The sequence below is a fragment of the Drosophila albomicans genome, unplaced genomic scaffold (genome assembly GCF_009650485.2).
Source record: "Drosophila albomicans strain 15112-1751.03 unplaced genomic scaffold, ASM965048v2 utg000160l_pilon, whole genome shotgun sequence".
NCBI lineage: Eukaryota > Metazoa > Arthropoda > Insecta > Diptera > Drosophilidae > Drosophila > Drosophila albomicans.
The window spans coordinates 34,598-44,797 of NW_026263536.1; the positions used below are offsets into that span (position 1 = coordinate 34,598).

At 33.0% G+C, this 10,200-nt stretch overlaps 1 pseudogene; it reads right to left on the minus strand.

The window, feature by feature from the left end:
• Positions 1-206: 206 nt before the first annotated feature.
• On the minus strand, positions 207-357 carry LOC117573264 (5.8S ribosomal RNA; annotated as a pseudogene).
• Between the last annotated feature and the right edge of the window lie 9,843 nt (positions 358-10,200).

Genomic DNA, 10,200 nt, shown 5'->3' on the forward strand with positions numbered 1-10,200 from the left:
TGAATAAAGAACATATAATTCTTCAAATTTCTCATGCAACAGAGTTTTAGTATTTTTCATTTATTAATTCATATTATGAATATCTTAAGCGAGAACTTTTAGATTCACACTTATATTATCCAATAATATACAATGTGCTTAAAATTCCGAAATTTTTAAACAACTTATTTAGCATAGTCTTACAACCTCAACCTATGTAGTCCAAGCAGCACTAAAAAATTAATTAAGTACATAACAGCATGGACTGCGATATGCGTTCAAAATGTCGATGTTCATGTGTCCTGCAGTTCACACGATGACGCACAGTTTGCTGCGTTCTTCATCGACCATGAGCCGAGTGATCCACCGCTTAGAGTGATACAATTTTTTTTTTATTTCATTACGTCAAGAATATTTTTATTGAAAGAAATTAAAAATACACCATTTTACTGGGCATATATCAATTCTTCAATAAATTTTTTTTTTTTATACCTAAATAAATGTTGCGAAATGTCTTAGTTTTACATAATCGATAATAATAAGATATATGACAAGTATATTTTAGCTAAATTTATTTTATTATGATCAACATATGTAAAGCGTTAACCTGCAAACAGGTACAACATTGTTTTTCTTTAGGTGTTGCGAACCAATGTATGCGCACTGGAATATGCACAATACATTTTGCAACGCATGTATATTATGGTACATATACACGCAGTTTTTTTATTTTATCCAAACACACATAAAACACTCTTAATACAGTATATAATAATAATAATACATGACAAACGGTTTTTAGCTAATTTAAATTATTATATGTTGCATAATTGTATCTCATATGATTGAATAAAGTATTTATATTTATTAGTTACATAATTTATTAAATATTGCAATTCCCTAAAAGAGAAAAACAAATTTAATTTATTAACGGTTAGATGCATTAAAACAATAATGATCCTTCCGCAGGTTCACTACGGAAACCTTGTTACGACTTTTACTTCCTCTAAATAATCAAGTTCGGTCAACTTTTGCGAAACAACCGCAACACACAAGGCGTCACAGTGATCACGTCCGGAGACCTCACTAAATAATTCAATCGGTAGTAGCGACGGGCGGTGTGCACAAAGGGCAGGGACGTAATCAATGCGAGTTAATGACTCACACTTACTGGGAATTCCAAGTTCATGTGAACAGTTTCAGTTCACAATCCCAAGCATGAAAGTGGTTCAGCGGTTTACCCGGACCTCTCGGTCTAGAAATACACGTTGATACTTTCATTGTAGCGCGGTGCAGCCCAGGACATCTAAGGGCATCACAGACCTGTTATTGCTCAATCTCATTATTGCTAGACGCAAATTTGTCCATTTAAGAAGCTAGTGTCCTTATAATGGGACACACCAACAGGTTACGGCTCACTTATATAAACACATTCAAACACAATAAACATTTTTACTGCCACCATGAATGAAGGCTATTATATAGCTTCAACACCATAATCCTGAAGATATCTATTTAATATATTTTGAGTCTCGTTCGTTATCGGAATTAACCAGACAAATCACTCCACGAACTAAGAACGGCCATGCACCACCACCCATAGATTCGAGAAAGAGCTAATCAATCTGTCTTACACACTTATGTTCGGACCTGGTAAGTTTTCCCGTGTTGAGTCAAATTAAGCCGCAGGCTCCACTCCTGGTGGTGCCCTTCCGTCAATTCCTTTAAGTTTCAGCTTTGCAACCATACTTCCGCCCGGAGCCCAAAAGCTTTTGGTTTCCCGGGAAGCGACTGAGAGAGCCATAAAAGTAGCTACACCCAAATTGCTAGCTGGCATCGTTTATGGTTAGAACTAGGGCGGTATCTGATCGCGTCGAACCTCTAACTTTCGTTCTTGATTAATGAAAAACATCTTTGGCAAATGCTTTCGCTTAAGTTGAGTCTTACGACGGTCCAAGAATTTCACCTCTCGCGTCGTAATACTAATGCCCCCAAGTGCTATCTATTAATCATTACCTCTTGATTGAAAAAACCAATGAAAGCAGAACAGAGGTCTTATTTCAATTATCCCATGCACAGAATATTAGGCATTTGAAGCCTGCTTTAAGCACTCTAATTTGTTCAAAGTAATTGTACCGGCCCACAATAACACTCGATGAAGAGCACTATGCAGGTTTTTAAATAGGAGGAATATAAAAAGTACAAGTACCTAATTATATATAAGAACTCCACCGGTAATACGCTTACATACATAAAGGTATAGTACTAACTACAATTGGTAAGTTGCACTACCCGTATGAAGCACAAGTTTAACTACGAACGTTTTAACCGCAACAACTTTAATATACGCTATTGGAGCTGGAATTTACCGCGGCTGCTGGCACCAGACTTGCCTCCAATAGGTCCTTGTTAAAAGGATTTAAAGTGTACTCATTCCGAATTACAGGGCCTCGGATATTAGTCCTGTATTGTTATTTTTCGTCACTACCTCCCCGAGCTGGGAGTGGGTAATTTACGTGCCTGCTGCCTTCCTTAGATGTGGTAGCCGTTTCTCAGGCTCCCTCTCCGGAATCGAACCCTGATTCCCCGTTACCCGTTGCAACCATTGGTAGTCTAGATACTACCATCAAAAGTTGATAGGGCAGACATTTGAAAGATCTGTCGTCGGTACGAGACCATACGAATCTGCATGTTATCTAGAGTTCAACCAGTGTAACGATCTTGCGATCGCTTGGTTTTAGCTTAATAAAGCACACCACGTTCCAGAAGGTCCGTGTTTTAATTGCATGTATTAGCTCTAGAATTACCACAGTTATCCCAAGTAACTGTTAACGACTAAGGAACCATAACTGATATAATGAGCCTTTTGCCGGTTTCACTATTAATTCGTGTGTACTTAGACATGCATGGCTTAATCTTTGAGACAAGCATATAACTACTGGCAGGATCAACCAGAATAATGTTCATTTCATTATGTAAATATATTTAAAATATAATTACATAAATCTTCAAATATGTAAAAATACATGACAACTCACAAATATTTTTTGAATAACAAACGATAATATTCATAATTGTATATATATATCTGTTTATACTTGACATGTACTAATACGAATTGTGGCCATAATTAGATAGCATTCACGTTCGCTAGTTATAAATTCACAATTGTTTATATAAATATATATACTTATATATACGAATATATATGTTCATATAAATCGTTCAATAGACTACGTGTCATGTTTATTTGCAGTACTTTAAGTTGAAACGGAACTTTTAAATGGATTTGGATTTTTGATATAATTATTACGATTGAGGGCTAAACGTGTGATGTTTTGTGTTTCAAGTGCAGTCGTGCCATCGCGAAGTTGCAAACGGAAAGTGTTTATGGACTTTGTGATTTTTGGAAGTGGCCGACTTGTGGACAGTGTTTAATGTTTGACTTGTGGGAAGATAGGTGGAATAATTATGAGTGTTTGTCACGTACGAGAAATTATTTCTGGTGGTGGATATATTACTCCCAACTATAGAGGTTAGCTTGTCCTCAAGCGTTTTAGTTCAGGGTACATAAGTGGGACGATTTTCGATAATTATCGGTTTCAGCGTTAGCACTTATGTCTGTGTCATGTGTTCTTACAAAATTTTTGTGTTATTGATGTTGAATAGTGTTTTAATTTTTTATTCAACTAAGTTGTATATAACATCGAGGATTAATATAAATACAATGCGTAATTATTGAATTATTTGTAGTTATTGTTTTCTCTATTGTTATATCTAATCATTTCTTTATTTCATATGTGATAGGGTTCTATTTTAGTTAATATATTTCTGTAAACATAATGGTGTAAATTGTGTGTGCTCTATTTGATGTTTAACATTTTTTTAATTCAATGGTACAATAATATTTTTAATATTTTATCTTTTCGATGTCATATTCTACTCATTAAATTCTGATTTAGTTTGTTCTGGTTAGTTCAGGTTTTTATGATTTCGGCTCTACTATTTGTATAAATTCTTTGTTTAGCGGTATTATTAAAGTGCAAACTGGAGTTTCATGTTTTATTATATTATTTATGCGTGGTATTTATGATCTTTAGAGATTGAATTTGAAACAAAAGTATTGTGTAGATAAAATTTTCCTTCAACCTTTCATGATGATTTTCCATTCTTAATCTGGGTAAGGGATTACTGAAAGGTTTTAGTTTCAAGCAATTACTCAATGGAATGTGAGACATGATGAAAATTTCGTTTGTAAGTGTACTAACCAAGCAGAAAGTTTGGTGGAAGTTATTCATCAACTTTTCGTGATTAATGTGATTCTATTTGATGTGTTTAAGTTAATTTTGGATTAAATATTCCTAAGCGAGTTAATTGTGGCTAGTTCGATGTCTTCTATATATTCGGTAAATGTTCAATGTTAAAAAATTAATGAATTTAATTGTGTTTTTCTTCTTCCAAATTTTTGCTTTGATTATTTATAATATTAATATTGATTTAAATGATTTATAAAGTCATTAAGATTATTTGCCTGATTTGAATTATGGGCAATAATGTTAATTTGGTTTTCAAAATTGTTTCTTATCCTTCATCTAATGTGACGAAAAGGATTTAAAGTGATGATCTATGAAATCGAATAAACTCGTTTAGTACGACTTGTTATTCTGATACCTGCCATTTGCTTTTCTAATTTATTCATTAAAATATTTTATTTGGGGTACTGCTTGTTAAAGATATGGCTTTGAGTTAATATAAATCAAAGATTCTCTATTTGTGTTACGTTTATAGTTACATGATGTTCGAAGGATATTGGTAAATTTATTGTTCTGACTCAAATAGGATGAATCCTTGATCATTTTGAATGGGATTTACTTCGATTGTTGAGCGTTTACGGTTGTTGCAAATAATTGACAATATAAGTAAATAGTAATTTAGGATGTTTCGTCACTTGGGCTGGAATTAGACATATACTTTTGTTAATTACTACTTTCTTCTTTTTAAACTTCGATCTATAATCGTGTAACTTTTCTACCTCTATTCGTTTCTTGTAATGTTTTTCATCGAGCTTTTTAATGTTAACATGTCTTTTTGAAAGGGATTTGTGGTTTTTGATTTAACCCAATGGGGCTTGTCTAAGATCGTGTATCTACTTCGAAATCACTTCTGTTTTTATTGAGGTTATTTATTTGATTTACTTTAATTCTCTCTGTGAGTTATATTCAGGGGTTCCTGCATAATAAAAAGTATCTGCTGGAGTTCTATTGAGTTGCCTTATGTTTATTGTTTTATGATTATAAGTATATAATATTGTTTCGAACTTTGTTAATATATTTTTCAATATTACGTCGCTTCCTATTATTCTTACTTTTCATTTATAGTTTTTATGAACTTTCTATGATCTGATATTCTGTTTTTACTGTGTTTTGTTAATGTTATTTATGGCCTTCTTTTGTACCAAATTGCAAAGCTGCACTGATGAATGCTGAGTCTTTGTCTGCTTTTATTTCTATGGGTTTCCATTCATTGAAAACTTTTAGTACGCTCTTTTAGCTTAACTCAATCTTCTACTTTGAACTTCAACTAATGTTGTGAATTTGGAGTAAACATCTATCTGAGAGAATTGAGTGTTTCTATCTATCATTATAAAAATCTATAACATATTTTATCCTAACATTAAGTACTTCGGTGTTATCTCGAAACGTGAGTTTGTATCTAATGTTCGGTTTTTAGTATGTTGCAAATTTTCGCATTCATTAATTAGATTTTTGTATTATTTTCTGGTAATCAAGGGTAATAAATATTTTTCCTTTAACCATATTTGTTGTTTTCTATATACTGGATGTAACAACTTTTATGTGTTTTAAATAATGTTTCTAAACTCTGCAAAAGTGGTTGTAAGTGATTAATTTTAGCTTGTTTTCATATGTTTAGTTATACTTGGCTTGGACTGTATTATATTCTAAATAGGCCTATGAAAAATTGGAAAATATATTTCATGCATGAGAATAGATCAATGACTATGATTTCGATGCAAAGATATTCTTATCATATCTTTTGGCATATTGGTTAGTCATTCTTGTAAGAATTTTAATGTTAGTTTATGAAATAGGAGTTGTTTCAACTTATAATCGTCACTTTTTTAATGAATTCTTATTGCTGTTAAATAGTTTAAAGACATCTTTCAGTATTGGTATGTGATATTGAACTGTCCTCACTAGAGCACTATGTATAGTTTGCTCCTGTGCTAATTGCATCTTCTTCTAGAATTCTCTTCTATTTATTATACGTGAAGTGCATCTGCTACGTTATTTTCTTTTCCTGTAAATACTTTGATTTGATAATCGTATTCGTTTAATCGGATTTTCCATCTTGTAATTTCATGTTTGGTTCTTTAAATGTTACTGAGGCCAAACTAATGGCTTGTGATCGCTTAGATTGAATTTTCTACCGAATAGGTAAGAACGGAATATTTGGTTGCCCACAGATAGCTAATAGTTTCTTTCTCTATAGCTGAATAGTTTGATTCGTGTTGTTATAAAGTTCGACTTGCATAGCAAATGGGTTTGTGTTCCTGTGATAGAAACAGCGTCTATAACCAAAGTTGCTAGCATCTCTGTAGTCAATGAGAATGGTTTCTCGAAATTTGATAAACTATATGGTCGGACGTATTATTAAACTTTGAATATTTTTCAAATGCTGAACATAAGTGGGATGCTTTTATGTTTATGGTGGCGTTTTATCTTCAACTTTTGTTCGTCATGGGTTTTTGAATATTTGCGAATTGGGTATAAATTTGGCGATAAAAATCCGCATAAACCTAGGAATGATTTGATTTCTTTTGGATGTTTTGGTATTGGGAATTCCACATTGCCTATAATTTTGTTTGATTTGGTTTTATATCCGTGCGTGGTGATTACATGCCGAGGAAATCAGTTTCTTTTTCATGATATCGCCATTTTCTATTGTAATTATTAAATTTGCTTCCCGAATTTTGAGAAGACTTTCGAAATGGTGATATGGCATCTTCCAAAGAAGTGGAGTAGATAATAATATGCATCTAAGTAAACTAGCAATCCTATGAGATCAGATTCAAGTAGGTTATTCATCCCCACACGCGCTGGAAGTGCTGGAGCATTTTTAAGCCGCAAAGGCATACGGAGTAAATTCCGTAGTGACCATGCTTGGTTGAAAGGCAGTTTTTTGCAATTGAATGGGATCCATTTGGATTGATGGAAACCCTTTGCAAGATCGATCGTAGTGAAGTATTGGCATTTGCTAAATTATCTAGGATCTCATCCATATTGGTATGGGGAATTTGTCGTCATGGTGTTATTCATTGAGGTTCGGTAGTCAATGCTAACCGGAATTTTGCTTTCTGAAGCGTTCCATTTCTCTTTGAACAATCAGATGGGTGAACAATAGGGGGATTTTGATTTTTAATTATGCCTGCTCATATCATTTACGTTTAATTTGTTTATTGACCTCTTGATCGTAAGCCTAGTGGGATCTTGTAGGGTTCCTTTTTATATATTAGGGTCTCGTGTTTCGTTTGAATTGAATGCTTAATCGTACCTGGTAGAAAGTCAATTTCTCAACTTCCGGTACTGAAATAAGCGGCGAATTCATTAAAACTTTTTTTAGTTTTTCTACCTTCTTCTGTGATTGAGATGTTCAGTCTGAACTCATTACACTCTTTTAATTCATCTTCGAGAATTGTCGATATGTAGTATATTTCGGTCTATTGGGTGTATTGCATCAATCCTGTGTAAGTCTTCGGAGATCTCGTTTGATTTGTTATATATTTTATTCTCCTATGTATATGGCATCTTGTAATTCTTAATTTGGGATTATCTTTGTGCTTTTAAGTATTCATCTTCTAATAGCATATCATAATTTTCAAGAATTTATGAATGTAAAATTTTTAGATTTGTAGGCAAAGTTGCTGGGACCCAAAAGTATGCTTTCTGACAATTCGGTAGTGCATTAATTGTTTGAACATTGATTGAATTTTTATAAATTGGATCAAACTGAAAGTATTTTGTTTTAAAAGGTTTATTGAGGACTTGTATCAATGATATTTTAAGGTTCACTTCATTATTTTGATTCTTATAGTATGGTGTGTTTTGTTTAGCATTTAGTTTCGAGGGCACATTTTGATGAAAATTTTCAACCATGCTCCATTTTGAACTGGCGCTTTGCTCTCTTTGTGTCTTTTTACTAAGCGGGTGGGTTAGGCACGGCTTGTTGAGGTATCCTCGAATAGTTATAAAGGGTTTTTTGGTGTTTGAGCTTCTTTTAGTTTTTTATTGAATTCTTGGTGAAGATTTTGATTAATTCTGATTTGGATTTGAGTATTACGTTGTGGTTTTGAATTGACGAATCATCTGAATGAGATTGTTTGTATAGTTTGGTAAGATTTTTGATTCTACGACTATTGTTTTCACTTTATGGTTATTCTGGAGTCTCTTAAGACTCATAAATACTTCTGTTTGAGCAACTGCTTTAGTTTGCTTATTGAAGTTATATCATGCCTTAGCTAAGGTATGTATATCCTGTCTGGTTTTTCTGTTTATTACCATTTTTTGTTTTTATTTTTAACACCATTTTTATAATTATTGTGTGACTACCATCATGTTAGTGCTAATTATTGCTAATGATATATGGATTTTCTTCGAGGCTCTTCTCGCGAACTTCGTAGGCTTCCATTCCATTGGTATTGTTAGTCTTCTTAGTAGGTCCTATAAGGTGTCTGCGTCTGGAATTCCTCGATTAAGGACGATTCAGCGACAGCCAATTGTTGGATTGTGTATCTGGGATGTACGAGGCTTCTCCATCAGTTGTGCTCAATAGCACGGAAGATTATTGCTTATTGGGTTACATCAGTTGTTGGGTATAGGACAGACATGAAGAAATTATTCTCTTTATAATGCGACTAATTTTCTGCTCCGTTACTCAAACGTGCTGGTATCAGTGTTTGATTTTGATTAGACACTGGTTTAAGTGTGCTTCAGTTAATTCGTTGCCATTTTTTGAATTGATAGATTTGCACAAGTGGTTCGGGTTTTGAGATTTTTATTATGACGGAATTTTTTATCAAAGGTTTTTGTATTACCGTTTTAAATAAACGCACTCATGCAGTAGATGTTTTGCGCGGATACGTTTGGCTGGTAGTTCAGCACTAGGTACGCGTTCTCCCAGGACAATGTTAAAGTCCTTCTAGCGGTTCACGACTACTTGTGTTGATTCAGTAACTAATCGACGTTATCCTACCGGCTGCGCATTATATGTTCGCGGTGCACGAAACAGTAAAAATAAAACGACAGGATTCTATTTTTGTTTACTTAATAGAACTATTATTTTTCATTTATAAAGCTCGCGGCTAGGCGTCTTAAGTGAGGAAAGTTCTTTAAAACTAAACTCACTCAAATATGTTGGGCTCTAACATGAAGTTCTTATTAACGACTTAGGGCTAACATAGTGTGATGTTTTGTGTTTGTGTTAGTGCAGTAATGTGAGTCATCAGTTGCAAACGGGAAAGTTAATGGACTTTTGATTTTTGGGAGTGGCACGATCCGCCAATGTAATAAGGATCTTTCTATTTGTGACAGTCGGTGCATCGCGACAAGTGTTTATGTTTATGGATTTGACTTGTGTGAAAGAAAGTTTGGAAGATAGGGGAATAATTATGAGTGTTTGTCACGTACGAATACGAGAAATTATTCTTGACATGATCTATACGTGTTGGCATATATATTATATATCGCATATTAATCGTTTATATAAATATACTCATATTTATATATACTATACGTTCAGATATATCAGTTATATTCCAACATGCATAATATTATATAAAATGCATATAATTCAATTATTTAATTAATAAATTATTTTATTTTGATGACAATTTGATAATTTTATCTAATTCTGCATTTACGTGTAGACAATATTATATTAGTAAAAACCTCTGTCCACAATAGTGTCCTAGAGGATTTTTCAATTATTCACAAAATATTAATTCTTTAGCTACGAAACACGTCTTCTTTTGAAAGACATTTAATACTTATATGCTTATATAATAGTAATAATATATAACCATATATAGTATCAATTTTTATATCGATGATAGACTTAATATTATTTAATATATATTATTCATTATATGCAAACTGAATATATGCATCCGAATCATATATCGTGAGAGCACACACTGCACCATGT